Raw genomic sequence first — 18,490 nt, 5'->3', positions numbered from 1 at the left:
TCTTTCTTTCTTTCTTTCTTTCTTTCTTTCTTTCTTTCTTTCTTTCTTTCTTTCTTTCTTTTGGTATCAGCTTTGTTTAGCTCAGCTTCTTGTTTTTCTCTTAAATTTGATGTCTATGTATTTGTTGAATGACAATTATATAACCCTAAAAGCATCATATTAATTATTAAGTATAATCAATCCTTCTAAGTCTTGTGAGTTGGGCAAGATTTTTTCTTTCTCCCTAGAGAGTATGTCTTAAGGTTTTGTAATCTCAGGTATAATGAATGTTGTTAATACTTAGAGTTCAGCAGAAAATTAGATAACAAAGTAAATTGTCTCTATTGGGCCTGGTTGTTGCAGATGTATTAAAGTATTGATTAGAAAATTATTTTTTAAAAATGTAACTTGTTTAGGCACATATCAAGTTGTCACCAAAGGTAGTGAATATTGATAATGAGGAGGAAGAAGTGATGATGACAGAGGTGGCAATGACATAAGCAATATGTCTCAAAACACTCCTGTATGTTGTTGAGATTTCAAGTTCCCATTTTATACATGAAGAAAATGTGGCTCTTGGCAGTGAAGACATTTGTTTAGGTCATGCAACTAGCCCACAATATAATGTTCATTTAAACAGAAGTCTTTATTCTTGTGAGTAAATAGTCACTTTATGTTTTTAGTTGTTAGTTTATACTTTTGGGTAAATTAGAGTAATATGTTCACAATTTTCTTATAATTTTAAGCAGTTTTTGTATTAGTGGTTATAATATGTTTCTTAGTACCAAAACATTGTCTCTCTTTACTCTTGATTAGATCTGCCATAAATTTACTGATTTTATTGTTTATTCTAAGAATCTGGTGCTGTATTTATTAATTTTCTATGGTCTAATTAATTAAGTTCTCCTCTTCATTGTTTCCTTCTTTCCATTTTATTTTCATTCTGATTGAATTTTTCTAATATTTTGATATGAAGACAACTTACTGTCATTCTTTAAAAAAAACATAATTGTCCCTTCAGCCTATTAATTTATCTCTGAATATATTTAAAAGAATTCCATAAGTGTTATGTATTATATTTGCATTTTTATGATTTAATAAATGGCCTGAAATAATAGTTTTGTTTCCTTACATACAGTAATTTTTGTAATGATTTTACATGCTATTTTCAAATTTTGTAAAGGGTAGAATTTGTTCAGTTTTATTACTATACATTAGCTACTAATTTCTACTTTTAAACTACTGTGTTTGAAAAATTTAGTCTTTATTAATTTTAAATTTTAAAATAAACTGCTGTTTTGTGGAATACTAAATGATAAAATTCTGTATAGCTCCATGAACATGTTAAACAAAGACATGTTTTTGTGGTTAATATTTCTGACTTGCATTTACTAGATCTACTTTATTAATGGTATTATTATAATTCTTTAAATCTTACATTTACTTGCTTGGATCATCATAGGATGAATATGCAAGTTAAAGTGTTCCAATCAAATTATACTTTTGTGGGATAAAGTTGTGTAAACAGAGATATGACAAAGGGCTCTCTGGTATGTCCTATAATTTTTACCTTTTTAGGTTTACCCTGTTAGATTTTAGTAAGCTGCTAGGCTGTGTACTTAAAGATATAGATTTCACATGTCTTTGACAGAAATATAGAGTAGAAGTTGGGGTACATGCCTTTCCACCAATTTCCTATCTGATTTTGTTTTCTTTCAAAAATCAAAACATGTATCAGATAGAGGCAGTTGATCTGTTTTCAGCATGATAGAACTAAAGGGTATTTTCTCCCTACCAAGGCATAAATTGTTGGTTGGTATCATCAGTGACCTTGCATATGTGTCTTCTTGTCTTCTTCTTTGTTTTTGTGGCCACTTTAATAGATACTTTCCATGTGCATATCCTATGCTAACCATCGTTATGAGAAATGAACATTTTGATTAATCCTATAGATCTCAGGAAGGGTGTTTCTCATCTCTGAAAAATACATGAATGTTATTAATTTGGGGGGATGCCAGTTTCTATAAAAGAAATGAAAGTTCTTTGTTCCATAATAACTGAATAAACTTTGTACTCCAAAATGACCTGGACTTCCTTTGGTAAGGTTTTTTTCCTTATTTTTTACTAGTGAATGGATAGGTGGTGGTGACTTTAGAAAAGAGGGGAGAAGAAAGTGCATTTGGGGGTGGGCATATACTATAAGGGCAAGTGTTTGCATCCTATATGGTGAGGGTGAATTTTATTTATTGACCACTATCTAGATTAGGTGTTCTTTTCTCATTTACTACAGTATTTTGTTCCAGTTACTTATACTTTTTATCACATTGAAATAATCCTATTGATTTCTTATGTGAGAGGAAAGAAAATGCAGTAGTAAAGATCAATTCTGACTTGTAGCCAACATAGGTGTATAAGCCTAGAGATGATTCTAAGATGCACTATTTGTTAAGAATATCAGATTACAGAGTTTTAATGGGAAAGTGCTTAAAGATGGGTCAATTAGTTAAATATTAGGATTTTTCATTAAGCTTGACAGCATGTATTCATTAATTTTGTAGGAACAACTTTAAAAAGATAATAGGGAAAAATTATGATTACAGGGCAAAAGAAAGAAAAAAGAAAAAAACAAAGTAAAAAAAGAGAATGTTGCCTTGATTGGGTGTCTTACATAGGCATCCTGCAAAGTGAAAAGTCGCTGCTTTGATTCTGAGTCAGGGCGCATGCCTGGCTTGGGGATTTGGTCCCAGGCAGGGAGCATACAAGAGGCAACCAATAGATGTTTCTCACTCACATTTATGTTTCTGTCTCTTTCTCCCTCCCTTCCTTTCTCTAAAACAAAATAAATAAAATAATTTTTATTTTTTAAGAGAATGTTGCATACTTCCTGAATAAGTTGTATGATGGAGAAATGAAAAAACTTGGTATGTTATTATAGAACATTTGAATCAAAACAAAAATAAAAATAAAAACAAAAACCCCAAACAGACATTTTTAGACTAGAAAAGAGATGACCATATTTTTAGGCTAAATAAATATCCACTCAGAGAAAGATATTGACAATATATGTCAGAGGGCAGCAATCTTTTTGGTAAAGTGTTAGCTAATAAATACTTTAGGTTTTGCAAGCCGTGTGGCCTTTGTAGAAACTACTCAACTCCTCCACTGTGGCATAGAAGCAACCATAGATAACATGCAAACAAACGGACATGGCTATTTTAAATAAATCTTAATTTTCAAAAAATAGGCAGCAAGCCAGCTTTGACCAGGGGCCATAGTTGGCCATCCCCTGAAATAAATGGTAGAGAACTGAAGAGAGTAGGGGAGGGCATAGGATAAGGATGCTTGTGGCTGTGGGTTAGCTTCCAGGTCTAGGTGTCGAATACATGTGCAGGGAGAACACCGTTAATGGACAGAGAGAGCTACCTAGACTATCAAGGTGGGGAATATGGAATATTAAGGACTTAGAGAAAGATTGTAATGATCTAAGGGTTTTTTTAGGGAAATGAAGCTGATAAAGGACAGTACCTTACTTAGTGTGAAAACCATGAAGATATATTGGATTGGCCAAAAAGTCCACTTAGTATTTTCCATAAAATAAAAAATGCATTTTTCATTTTCACCAATAACTATTGATTTGGATATTTTGAGTATGTTGGCTATATCCTGCATGGTATAACATTGTTTGTTCTCAATTAATGTCTCGATTTGATCACTATCAACTTCAACTATCTACCCAACTGTGGAACATCATCGAGTAAGAAATCTCCAGTAAAAAACTTTGCATACCATTTTGACAGGTTTGATCAGTCACAGTACCTTCTCCATATACTGCACAAATCTTTTTTTTTTTTTTGCATTTCAGTTTTTTCTACCTTTCTTGAAATAATAAACCATAGTATGCCAAAAATGTTGTATATTTTCTACCTTCAGTATAAAAAAGACTACACCAATTTTGATGTTTTTTTAAATGCACCAATTAAAAAATTCACCAATTTTGATGTTTTTTTAAATGCACGCTGATATGATGGCTGTCACAATACAATCTAACAAAATCATTTTGAATGACGTTAAAGACAACTAAGTGCTACTTGAGCCATCATATGGGGCAAAAAAACAAACTTTTGGACCAAACCAGCAGAAGCTACTATTAGTACAGATGTGTGATTTCCTTCCCCAAAGAGCTTCTGTTCAAGGTGAAAAGACCAGGTAAACTACTGATTTGGGCTTTTGGGCTTTGCTAAGCTGGTACACCTTAGGATGTACCAGGGAGGTACATGAAGGATGGGACTAAAAGGTATCAAGGATATTGCTGAGACAATAGGTCAAATGAAGAGCCATTAAGTTCAACCTGGATGAAGAAAAAGATCAAAAGGGGCCTGTAAACAGAGAAAATGAAGGGATTAAGGTGCTGGATATTGATCTCTTTGAGGTTGAATAGCAGGAGTTGAAAAAAGGAATGAAACCTGTTAAGAGATTGAGGTCAAAAGTACTATGATATAGTAAATGTTCAACACCCATTTGACAGACTACTGTCCTGAGTAAGTTTACTGCCTGAGGCTGACAATAAAATAGGGCAAAAGAAAACAAATACATACTCTATTCCTATTTTCCAGAGTTTTGATTATTAAGAATAGAAATCAATGACAATATAATTATTATATCACCTTAATTTCAGTAAGAACAACATGGAGATATGACAGTGACAACTTTACCTATGTATTTTTTCTTTTTTACTTTTAAAAATTCTTTTATTTGTAATAAAAGTCTTTTTATAAATATTCAGTTTTGATTATTTTGTTGTACTCTAATATTATTTGAGTGCTACTCTATTATTTGATTCTGTACTTCATTTCACAGAATCAAAGAAAAAAAACATTGCTATTCCATAGTATTACTTCTGTAAGTTATCATAAAATATTAAAAAAGAGTATTGGATTTAAGATAATTAAGAGATAAATTCATGGTACAAATTTCTATAAAACATAGAATCGGATTTGGAGAAAAGTTTCTACATAGAATAAAAATAGTACAGCTATTAAGTATTGCTATTTAGTACTTTCTAGGTGCCAGACTCTGCATTGCGAGCTTTATAAACTATTCTGGGAAAGTTTATTGAAGCTGGAGATCTAAGTTTCATCAAAACTTGTAAATTGTGTTTTTCCACCCTTTACCCAAGTATGGTATTTCACTACCCTGTGAATTTCAGGCATCATCTTATGTATGTTTAAGTGAAGTAATTAGAACTCTAAGCTATAAAAGGCTGGTAGTTTATTTAAGATAAAAAGTTTTTAATACAACAACTTGCCACAGGAGAGTCAGCTTTTTAGAAATAACATCTCAGTACAAGAAACATGGTCTACTATAGTTAAAGGTAAATGTTGCACCTTGACCAGTGTGGCTCAGTTGGTTGGCACATCATTTTGTACCTGAAAGTTTGCAGGTTCGACTCCCAGATGAGGTACATAGCTAGGCTGCAGGTTTGGTTCCCAGTCAGGGCTTGTATAGGAGGCAACCAATTGATGTTTCTCTCTCGCACTGATGTTTCTCGTTCTCCCTTCCTCCTTCCCTTCCTCTTTCTCTGAAAGCGATGATAAAAATGTCCTTTGGTGAGAATTTAAAAAAAATTTTAAGTAAATGTTAGACTGAGAGATAAATTTTGTTAAATTATATTATTACAAATAGGACAATGTTCTTAAAAGAATAACTTTATGAACCTGTATAATAGTAAACGAGTTATGTGTGCAGTAAACAATGAAGAACTTTCAAAGACAAAATAGACCAAGTCACAAAGGGAGACACTTTTTTACATACACCAATTTGAAAAGCAATGCAGGTCACAAAGTTTTGGCTTTCTATTTTTATAAATTTAACAAATATTCATTTAAATGATTTTCAGTTCTTTTGGAGGTTTCTCTAAGCATTACCAGTGTCCTTTGACTGATGTTATTTTGACTAGAGATTTTTTAAAAAGATCAATTTTTCAAAAGAGAAGTTTTTAAAAAACATTTCTCTTCCTCTAAAAAGGAGGAGAGGACATTCTTCTGTATCAAGAAGAAAGGATTTAAATACAAGTGTAGGTACAGGTAGGTACAGGTATGGAGGCAGGAAGTTGCCTGATAACTTCAAGTACTGACCTTCTTCTGCTGATTAACATAGGTGAAGAGCTGAAATACAGGACTTAGAATCCCTTGTCAGTCATGGGGGTCCCACTGAGGTTGGTGGCATAAATCTGGTATAATTATCAATTCCTGAAATCATCTGATTTTCTCCAGCAGTGTAGAGTACTCTAGACACAGAGGTAGAGAATGCTAGTTGTGGAACCAATACAAGCGTTAGGTGGACCTGAGGAGTGTGTGGAGCTGACGGCTGCTAGAGGTCAGGGTGGGGCTTTTGAGCATGTATCCTTTCAGCTTACCCATCCTTCTCTTATGGGGATCTAAGTTGTATAACCAAAAAAGCAAGAGGTAAATAAATACTGCACTACTAATGTGTAAGTAGAAAGCTCTTCCTTATCTATGGGTAGAGCCTGAACTACGGAGTAAAAGGACTAAATGTAACCCCTCCCCTGCAGTAGGCTGCTGGAGAAAGAAATTCTTTCTTGTAATAAGTGGCACAAGGTGAAACTATAAAGATGCTTTGTCTTATAATAAGGGCTTGGTGATGATGAACTCCTTGAACTTGACCTTATCTGAGAAGTGCTTTACCTGCCCTTCCATTCTAAATGAAAGCTTTGATGGATAGAGAGCAGTCTTGGATGTAGGTGCTTGACTTTCATGACTTGGAAGACGTCTTTCCAGCCCCTTCTTGCCTGTAAGGTCTCATTTGAGAAATCAGCTGACAGATGGTGGGAAGAAAATAGATAGGGGGAGGGCAAGAGTAGTGTGGGAAATGTAGAAGCTAAAGAACTTATGATACATGGACGTGAACTAAAGGGGGGAATGTGGGTGGGAGGGGGTGTGCAGGGTGGAGGGGAATGAAGCAGGGGAAATGGGACAACTTTAATGGCATAATCAATAAAATATATTAAAAAAGAAAATAAAATCTTTTTAAAAAAGATGCTTTTTCTTATCACCTCTTTGCTGTACTAGTGTAGTAGTTTTTTCCCCCTGAGAATAAGATTTCTCACCAACAGAGCACAAGCATTCCCTTTTCTCCACATCCTCACCAACCCTTGCTACTTCTTGTGGTTTTGATAGCCATTCTAACAGGTGAGAGGCCGTATCTTGTGCTTTTGATTTGCATGCCCCTGATGATTAGTGATGTTGAGCACCTTTTCATGTATCTATTGGCCATTTGTATGTTGCCTTTGGAAAAGGTCTATTCAATTTCTCTCTTTTTTTGTTTATTTTTGCTATTGAGTTGTATTTTTTATATGTTTTTGATATTAACTCCTTATCACTTATGTCACTTGTAAATATCTTCCCTTTGTATAGGTTGCATTTTTTGTTGATTATTTATTTTGCTCTGCAGAAGCTTTTTAGTTTGATGTAGCTCCACTACTAATTTTTTGATGTTTGTGCTTTTGATGTTATAGCCAAAAACTTCCTCTCTATGTTTTCTTCTAAGAATTTTAGTTTCAGGTCTTATGTTTAAGTCTTTAACCAATTTAAAGTTAATATGTGTCAGTGGTATGATATTAGGGTACAAGTTCATTCTTTGGCATGTGGCTATCTAGTTTTCCCAGCACTATTAATTGAAGAGATATCCTTTTCCCATTGAGTATTCTTAGCTGTTCTCTTAAATACTATTTGGTCATACATGCAATGGGCCATTTATGGGATCTTGATTCTCTGTCTGCTTTTATGCCAGCAACATAGCTTTTTAAAAAGATTTTATTTATTTATTTTTAGAGAGAGGGCAAGGGAAAGAGACAGAGAGGGAGAGAAACATAAGCACGTTTTTGTCTCTAACGCACCCCCTACTGGGGACCTTGCCGGCAACCTAGGCATGTGCCCTCCTGTGAACCTCTGGTTCACAGGCCTACACTCAGTCCACTAAACTACACCAGCCTGGGCGGTGCAACATACCTTTTAATTACTATAATATGTAGTATGATTGAAATCTGAAAGTGTAATGCTTCCAGCTTTGTTCTATTTTACAGGATTGCTTTGGTTATTCAGGGAGTTTTGTGGTTCCATACAAATATTAGAACTTTAAAAAATTTCTGTGAAAATGCCATTGGAATTTTGATAGGAAATGCAGTGCATCTGTACATTGCACTGCATTTTGGTAATGTGGACATTTTAGCAGTATCTATTCTGTTAGTCCATTTACTTCTGCCTTCTGCTTCTTTCATCAAAGTTTTATAGCTTTCACTAAGCAGATATTTACTTCCTTGGTTAAATTTATCCCTAATTATGTTATTTTTTATGCTATTGTAAAGGGGACTATGTTGTATTCTTTTCTATTTTTATTGAGGTATAATTACTATACAACATTATATCAGTTTCAGGTATATAACATAATAATTCAGTATTTATATGTATTGAGAAATGATCACTACAGTAAGCCTAGTGAACATTTGTCACTGTGTACAGTTGCAGAATTGTTTTCCTTGTGATAAGAACTTTTAGAATTTACTCCTTTAGAAGTTTTTAAATATGCAATATGGTATTATTAATGTTAGTTGCCATTGTAAATGCATTTACTTTATAACTGGACATTTGTGCCTTTTGACTCTCTTCACTCATTTTGCGCCCTGCCCCCCCAGCTCTGGCAACCATCAATCAGTCTGTTCCCTGTATCTAGGAGCTTGCTTCTTGTTTTGTACAGACTCCACACAGTAGTAAGATCACACATAGAATTGTCTTTCTGTGTCTGACTTATGTCACTTAGTAAAATGTCTTCAAGGTCATCCATGTTATAAATAACAAAATTTTATTCCTTGTTTTGACTGACTAATATTCCCTTGCATGTGTGTATCACTTTATTTTTGTCATAAATTCATTCATCAGTGGACATTATGGTGCTTCCATATCTTGGCTATTGTAAATCTTCCTGCAGTAAGCATACATTTTGTTTACCTTTTTAAGTTAGTGTTTTTGTTTTCTTCAATAAATACTCAGAATTGTTTTTTTTATTTTTTAGATATCTTGTGTGCATAGAAATACAACTGATTTCTGTTTGTTTTGTATTTTGCAACTTCACTGAATTTTAGTCTAAATTTTTTTGGTGGGGTCGCTTGGATAATTTTTTATGTTAAGGGCATATAATTTGCAAATGAAGATAATTTTGCATCGTTTTTTAGTTGGATGCCTTTTTCTTTCTTGTCTGATTTCTCTAAGACTTTCGATAATATTTTGAACAGGAGTGGTGAGAATGGGCACTGTTGTCTTGTCCCTGAACTTAGAGGCAATTCAGCCTTTACCATTCAGTATGATATTAGTTGTGAGCTTGTCATATGTGACCTTCATTATGTTGGGTATATTCCTTCAATACCCAGATCGTTAAGTGTTTTTATCTAATGGGATGTTGAATTTTTGCCAAGTGGTTTTTACTGCATCTACTGACGTGATCATATTTTTAAAAATCTTTCATTCTATTCACATGGTGCATCTCATTTATTAATTTGCATATGCTGAAACATCCTTGCATCTCAACTATAAATCTCACTTCATCACGCTATGTGATTCTTTTAATGTGCTGTTGAATTGTTTTCTTTTACAATATTTTGTTGATAACTTTTATATCTGTATCTATCAGAGATATTGGCCTATAACTTTTTTTTCTTATAGTGTCTTTCTGTGACTTTGGTATCATAGTCATTAATGTTGGTCTTGTGAAATGAGTTGGGAAGTGTTCCCTTCTGTTTAATATTTTGGATGAGTTTGAGAAGGATTAGCATTACTGCTAATTCTTCTTTAAATAGTTGATACAAAGGAAAAATGAAAACTCTAATAAGTACAATCAGAAATAAGAGAGGATACATGACAACTGTTACACAGAAATACAAAGGATCCTAAGAGACTACTATGAACAATAATATACCAACAAATTGGTAAACTTCAAATAAATGGATAGATCTCTAGAAACATACAACTTACCAAAACTGAATCATAAGAAATAGAAAATATGAACAGACCACTAACAAGTAAGGAGATTGAGTGAATAATCAAAAACTCCCAACAAAGAGAAACCTAGCACAAGATGGTTTCAGTGGCCAATTCTGAACTAGTGTAGTTTCTGTGAAAGTGAATTTTATTTCAGTAATACCCATTTTTTCCTTAATTAAAAGTTTTGTACATATAAAGAGGACTTACAAGAAACTAAACATTGAGCTTTAAACATGTACTACTAAGAACTTTATGTATCTTCTTTCACTTCTCATAAAAATCTACTAATATATTATTTTACTGCTTTTTCATATGTGGAAACTGAGACTGAGAAAATTAAAGTAACTTGTCCAAAGCTGCGTGATGACATTGAGTGAAGCCCTAATATAAACTCAAGTCTAGGATTTTTTCTAAATCCTAAACTTAGTTTGTAGTACTCCTAATCTATTTTTGTTGTTGAAATTTTTGGTATTTGTTTATTTTATCACAAATAGCTAAACTTCTTGAAGAATCCTTTATTTTGAGGAGAAGCCAGATTTTAATACATAAGTTAAGATTTAATCACTGACATTATAAGTAAAAAAAAGACTTCTAGGGTATTCTCCACAAAAAATATTTTTTTCATAAGAGAAAATCCACCCACTCTAGTATTTTAAGATTTGAATAACAATTGCATAGATATTTGTGTTTATTTTGTTTATTTTCTTTGCTTTGTGAAAACTTTTTATTTTATTTTTATTTCTTACTAAAGTTCAGTTGACATACCATATTACATTTTCATCTGGTGTACACCATAGTGATTTGGCACTTGTGTACCTTACAAAGTGATGACCATGACAAGTCTAGTAACCTTCCATTGCTGTACCAAGTTATTATAATATTATTGACTATATTCCCTATGCTGTACTTTACATCCCAATGACTTTTGCACTGATAATTTTTAAATTATCAGGTGACAAGAGCTGGTTATTATTTTGTGGTTATTATATGCTTTACTTACAACATTAATAACAATGTGATTTAGGGTTTGGAATATACATTTTATCTAAGAGTCAAAAATGGTTGTTGAATTTTTCTTTGTAGCTGGGGTTCCTTTGATCCTTCTAACATTATGTGATGATACCTCCATACAGCAATGGACAGAACAAGAAAGAGAGAGAATGAACATGCCAGGCCGAAGCTGTCTCCTTTTCAGACAAAGTCTTAGAAGGAAGACAGCATCACTTCCACCATAGTCTATTAATTGAGGCAAGTCACGAAGGGCTGCCCAGGTTCAAGAATAGGATACACAGACTCCTTTTCTTCCTAGGGGAGGGCAAGGCTCTACAAGAGCATGTGGAGCAGAAAATATTGCAACTATTTTTTGAAAATACAATCTTTCATAAAAATATCTCTGACAGCAGATAAAGACTAAATTTTTCCACATGATAAAGGGAAGATACTTAATATTTATAAAAAACCTTTTATGTACTTGACACTTTATATGAATGACCTTACTTATTGTTTACAGCAGTTCTCCTCACTTTACAGTGATAAATCAGGCCCTAAAGGGTAATGAAGTTTGTCTAACATCATCTACCTTCTAAATAGCAGAGCCAGAATTACTCAATCCAGGAGTTTTTTTTGACTCCAAAATCCATTACCATTATTTTTTTGTTTGCTCACTTTAGCACACAAGAATTATGACTGTAAAATACTTATTTAATCTTTTATCAACTTAAATTCTCTATTAACCACAATATTTTTCTATAATACTTTAATATTCTATATCCATAATTGTATTATCTGTTTAATCAACAAATAAATATTTCACTGTTTTCATTACTGCTTTAGAAAATACAATTCATTGCTTAGTATAATAACTATATTTATAATTATAATACCAATGGTATTGCATTATAATTCTTCATTTATGTATCTAACCCCTTGATCAGGCTGTGATTTCCTTGAAGCTAAGGAAAGTGTCTAATTCATACGTACCTGCAATAGTAAAGCAAAAACACAGTAGTAAATATTTGATGAGAGAATAAATTGAACTATTGGGACTACATGATATACAGTATTTTATTCATCAGGTTATCTGATTAACCAGAACACCATGCTCTATGCTGTAGAAAAATGTATATAAATGGAAGAGTCTTATCAGGACATGGAATTTTCTTACCTATCTATGAATAGTGTAAAACAGATGTATAATACAATAAATGAAATCTGGTTATTTGAAAAACATAATGGCAAACATTTCTTTTAGAGGACAAGTCTTTAAGAACCATGTAACTCAAACATGACATTACATATGGGGAAACTGAGGCGTGGAGAGATTATATAAGTAGTGTAATTGAAGGTAATGCAGCTAAAGTTCAAGAAAGTATTATCACCTATGTTTACTTGCTGTTCAAATCTTTCCAATTCATTCTTGACGGAAGGTTAAATAGATTACTAGGAGAAGTCAACTACTTTGATCAATTTTGAGAGGATTTGTTTCTTATTTGAGCTATATCTGTGTAAAGTCAAAGTGTTAGACACAGTGTGTGTACACAGAACAGAGTTTACGTTTGTAATATTTGTTATTTCTTGTATTATTTTCCATGTGAGCAACTGTAAACCTACTTTTGCCCCACCCTGTGTATTACATTTTGATATCATTCAACTCTACATAATTGAGGATTTTGTGAAGTAGCTCTCCATAAAGAAAAAATAAAAAGGGTATTAAATGAACAGGCATAATTTTGACACTTAGTAGCTCCGTTTCATTTAGCAAAGCATTAAATTTTTCTGAATCTCTAGTTCTTTATTAGAATTAGGTAGTTGTAGTGCTTCTCAACCTGGGTTATTATAATTATATGTAGTTGTTTGGAAGTGTGTATATTGAGGTGGGTTATTTTTTTCACCATAATCGAGGATACTCTTGGTAATTAGTGGATGAAGCCCAGGGAAATCAAATATCCTTCAAATATATGTGACCAAGTGATACAATGAAATACTTTCTTGACTAAAGTATGAATTGTACCTATGTTGAGAATCAGTGAGATATTTTTCTAGTTCTAATACTAAATTTCTAATTCTAAAAAACTTGTTAATAAGGCAAGTTGCTTGAAAAATGTATAAATCTCAATACACAATTAAAAGATGAATATAGCTTTTTCTGAGAAAATTCCATACTGTTTTCTATAGCAGTAAATGAATGGATCGAAAAAGTATGGTACATTTACACAATGGAATTCTATGCAGCAGAAAGAAAGAAGGAGCTCCTACACTTTGCAACAGCATGGATGGAACTGGAAAGCATTATGCTGAGTGAAATAGGCCAGGTGTTGAAAGACAAATACCATATGATCTCACCTTTAACAGGAACCTAGTCGACAAAATAAACAAACAAAATATAACCAAAGACACTGAAATAGAGAACAGGCTGACAGTGACCAGAGGAGAGAGGGGAGGGAATTTCAGGGGAAAGGGGGAAGGGTTTGTAGGGATAAGTATAATGGACACATGGACAATAACAAGGGCAGGGTTGGAGACGGGAGGGAGGTGGGGAGGGCTGGGGGGGTAGTCTGGGATGGGGTAAAGGGCAGAAAACTGTACTTGAACAACAATTAAAATTTTAAAGAATTAAAAAATATATATAAGAATTTTTTTTACCTTGAGGGAATAAAGCAATTAATGTCTCTCTGTTTTGTTTTATTTTTTTCAATGTGAATTTAAATGATCTTGCAACAGTTTAAACTTTAAGAAAGCCCATAAATGAACTACTTTACAAAATCTCTGAATCAATTTCTAGGATGAAGTTTGAAGCAATCTACTTGAATCAGTGTTGGGTCTTCTTATAGCTCAATGTACATGTAACCAATATTACTGGTACATTATTATTATTGGTACATGTAACCAATATTACTCTCTCTTTGGACAGTACAGATAGAAGAGAGAGAAATAATGATAGAAGAAAGGTTTAGAAGGTGCAGTGTGGAGCTACCTTAGCAGACCATTAGGAAGTTTTACAAAGAGGACAATCCAAGGACATTTGGATTCTAATAATACATAAAGGAGGTTGGGACTTGCGATTAATGGAATTGGGTTTGAACTATGAGAACATCTTTCAGGAGACTGAGTAAGCTGGGCTATTTATGGTCTTTAGGTGGCAAAGATGCTGAAACATCCTTTATTACTAGAACTTAAATATATCATCAGGGTTTCTTTATCCTATTGGGAGCAGATAGTAAAGTGTGTTTTTACTATTTCTTTGTAAGAGAGAAATACATTATCTTCTTATATTAAGCAAAGGAATATGATAATCTTATCAATTGCTATCATAGAATAGAAAGTGGAGTCTAAATCTTTATTTTACTGACAATCACATTTCTAAGTGTTCAAATATATATATCAGACTGCACTGATCTTTATTTCATATGTTTCAGCCCAGTTGACTCAATGGTTAAAATTTTTTTTTAATTTAGCTACTCTAGCTTGTACTTCTCATTGCTTACGTTGTTGATAACAATGCTAGGTTCATGGTCAAAATTCTGTGAGTTCAATTCATTCAAGAAATGGGATCTTGGGAAACCTACTCTTGTATAGGAGATTCCTTCTGGAAATATGGTAGAGCAGAATGGACTTGAATTTGCTTGAATTTGCTGCTAGGTGACCCTAGGGAAGACATGATCTTGTAAGCAATAGGTTCTGATATGTCAGTTTTTCTTCTAAACTGTGTGAACTCCAATTATTATATTTATAGAATTTAATAGTGGTAGCCACCATATTTTGAGTTCTGGTCATTTAAAAATGTTTTTTACTTTTAAAATGAGTTGGTTAGTATTTGTATGAGTGAAATGGATGTTTATCCAATAAATACTGGTAATAGACAATAAAATGTTTTTTTTTAAGATTTCAATAGCTCTTTGTTGCTAAGAGTAGAAGTTTTCTACATTAAATTTATTTGAGTTATGTCTTTTGATGTTTAAAATTTAAACCTTTCCAGTTTTTATAGCTTCCCACTTTTCCTGTTACTTGTTTGAATCCTGCACTTGACCTATAATACATAAAGATGTACTGCCAGAGACTTATTGTAATACTGTTGTTAATAATGTTTATGGCTTATTTCTGTACAAAGGTCCTAGAGACCACAGGAAACAATTTGTTTTAGCACACCAATCAATAAATGATTGATTGCATTTATTTTATTTCTTATGACTCTTGACTTGATTTTTTTTACTGGAGTTTTATTTCTTATTATTGCACTCTTTTCATTTTAACATTTTCTCGAGACAGAATAAAGGCTTTTCTCCTTCAAGATATCTATAATAGGTCTGTGGAAACCTATAGGTCTTACTCAGTATTCTTAGGACAAAAGGTTGGTTTCATTCACTTCTTCCTTATCATCACCTGCAAAACCTAACAAAATCTTGTCCCTATTTTTCCCTCTAGTTTCGTCTTCTGCCACTCTTCCTTATATGCCTATATTTTAGTTCCACAGGCCTATTTCTTGCCTTTGGGCTTTTGTATTTGTAATCTCCTCTTTCTAGAAAGCTCTGCCTACCAGTTTTCATAGGACTGACTTCTTATCCTTCAGATACCAGTTCAAATGTCACCTCCATAGAGTACTTTTCCTAAACACTGAACTGGAAATAAATGTCCCATCAATTCCTCTTACAATGCCATCCTCTTTTTGCTTTGTTATAGCATTAGTCAGTATTAGAAATGTTTTTTTTTTTCACTTGTGTATCTGTTAGGTCAGCCTTTACTCCACCTAGAAGGTAAATGAAATGAGAACAGAGTTGTAGACCACAGAATCTATAAGACATAGAAAAATGCTGCCATATAATACGTTTTAATAAATGAGTGAGTTAGGTTATATTATAATGAAAACCTATAGTGTTCATAGTTTCTTTCATTTAAAATAAATAAATGGTTACTCTTAAAATAACCCTAGAGAATATCTTTTTCAAATTTTTATTTTACAAATATAGAAACTGAGGTCCAGAAATGTAGAATTACTCAATTTCACAAAGCTAAACAGTGAGAGTCGAGGTTGGATTTAGAGGTCCACAAATACTTCACCTGTAATTCTGAACTCTAAATAAAACCTCTAAAAGTGACCCAAATTTTTGTATAATCTTGGCATTAAACTCATTTTTTGGACCAAAAACCCAACTTTTGAACTAATATGAGGCTATAGTTTATTTTTAAAGAATATATTTTATTGATTATGCCATTACAGTTGTACCATCCCCCCCCTTTATACCCCTCCATCTGGCACACTTTCTCCTCTCCCCCCACATTCCCTTTCTTTAGTTCATGTCCATGTGTCATAAGTTCTTTAGCTTCTACATTTCCCACACTACTCTTGCCCTCCTTCTGTCTGCTTTTTCCCCACTGTCTATGCTACTTATTCTCTGTACCTTCTCCCCACTCTCCTCCTCCCACTCTCCTGTTGCTAACCCTCCATGTGATCTCTATTTCTGTGGCTCTCTTCCTGATCTAGCTGTCCATTTAGTTTGCTTTTGTTTTAGGTGTGGTTGTTAATAACTGTGAGTTTGCTGTCCTTTCACTGTTCATCATTTTTTATCTTCTTTTTCTTAGGTAAATCCCTTTAACATTTCATATAATAAGGGCTTGGTGATGATGAACTCCTTGAACTTGACCTTATCTGAGAAGTGCTTCATCTGCCCTTCCATTCTAAATGAAAGCTTTGCTGGATAGAGCAATCTTGGATGTAGGTCCTTGCATTTCATGATTTGGAATACTTCTTTCCAGCCCCTTCTTGCCTGTAAGGTCTCTTTTGAGAAATCTGCTAGCAGTCTGATGGGAACTCCTTTGTAGGTGACTGTCCCCTTATCTCTTGCTGCTTCTAGGATTCTCTCCTTCATTTTAATCTTGGCTAATGTAATTATGATGTGCCTTGGTGTGTTCCTTCTTGGGTCCAACTTCTTTGAGACTCTCTGAGCTTCCTTATTATTTGTTCAAATAAGTTTTCCACTTGTTGCTGTTCCTCTTCTCCTTCTGCTTCCCCTATAATTTGGATGTTGGAATGTTTCAAGATGTCCTAGAGGTTCCTAAGCCTCTTCTCTGTTTTTTTTTTAATTCTTGTTTCTTCATTCTTTCCTGTTTGGTCATTTTTTCCTTCCTTCTGGTCTGCTTCCTTGATTTGAGTCCCAGTTTCCTTTTCATTACTATTGGTTTCCTGTGCATTTCCCTTCATTTCACTTAGTTTAGCCTTCATTTGTTCCTCTAATTTGTGACTAAAATCAACCAGTTCTGTGAGCATCCTGATCACCAGTGTTTTGAACTGTGCATCTGATAGGTTAGCTATCTCTTTGTCACTTAGAAGTATTGGCTCTGGGGCTCTGATCTGTTCTTCTGTTTGAGGTTTTTTTTTTTTTTTTTTTTTGGTCTGGTCACGCCTGTTACATAGTGAGTGGCAGAGCCTTAGGTGTTCACCAGGGCGGGTCAACCCAGTCACTGAGTTGTGACACTGTAGGTGGGGGCAAGGTCAGAGAGGGAATAATGGTGCTTGCTCCACTCTCAGATTTCGGTCCCTCCTGCCACTTCCCATAAGCAAATTGGGCCCTTCTGGTGCTGGTTCCTGGGTGGGTGGTCTTGTGTACATTCTAGGACCCTGTTGGTCTCTCCAATGAACTCTTCTGTGAGGCTGGGAGTCTCTCCCGGCACCTCAATTCCTGCAAGTTTTTTCAATCCATCCTTTGAGACTTTGTTTCCCATTGCTGGGGCCCTGGGTTGCACAGTCTATCTCTCTGCCCCTTTTTTGCCTGGTTTATCTGTGTGCGAATGTGTGTCCTTGGTCAGCCAACCACCTTATGAGTCTCACTGGGTTTGCTTGTTTCCTCCCTATGCCCAGGTCTGACAACCACTGCTTTTTTCTGCTGGGACCCCTCTCCACCGGCCTCCATCTTTGCCCCTCTTACCAGTCTGGATGAATGGTTCGTTGTTGTCAGACTTTGATACAGTTCAATTGTCTGTCTGTTCTGGTTGTGTTTTTGTTTCTAAATCTTTGTTGTCCTTAAATTTGGTTGTGCAAGGAGGCACAATGTTTCCACCTACGCCTCCATCTTGACCAGAAGTCCGCATTCATTTTTTTCTATAGTTTCTTTATGTATCCTGCTAAGTGTGACTATTCATATATTTCATTGCAGCAATAAAAATACATTTGATTATAGGCTTCTGTCCCAGATCCTCCTGGGACTATTATGTAATTTCTGGCACATATACTGTTAACTTTCTTTCTTTTTTGAATATATTTTATTGATTATGGTAATACAGTTGTCCCCAATTCCCACTTTGCTCCCCTTTGCCCAATACCCTTTTGCCCTCCAGCAATCCCCCCCTCCTTAATTCATGTACATGGGTCAGGCATACACATTCTTTGGCTATTCCATTTCCTATTCTGTTCTTAACATGCATCTGTCTATTCTGTACCTACCAGTTTGTACTTCTTAATCCCTGCA

The 18,490-nt window shown here is 34.1% G+C and overlaps 1 protein-coding gene across 8 annotated transcripts in view; it reads left to right on the top strand.

The window, feature by feature from the left end:
- Positions 1–18,490, top strand: part of DLG2 (discs large MAGUK scaffold protein 2) — a 1,926,133-nt gene that overhangs the window by 467,785 nt on the left and 1,439,858 nt on the right. The gene's annotated exons all lie outside the window — the stretch shown is intronic.

This window comes from Artibeus jamaicensis, unplaced genomic scaffold (assembly GCF_021234435.1).
Source record: "Artibeus jamaicensis isolate MK-2021 breed Jamaican fruit bat unplaced genomic scaffold, CSHL_Jam_final contig_64, whole genome shotgun sequence".
Classification (NCBI taxonomy): Eukaryota; Metazoa; Chordata; class Mammalia; order Chiroptera; family Phyllostomidae; genus Artibeus; species Artibeus jamaicensis.
The sequence above is the reverse complement of the archived record's forward strand: the minus strand, read 5'-3'. Positions and strand labels throughout refer to the sequence as shown.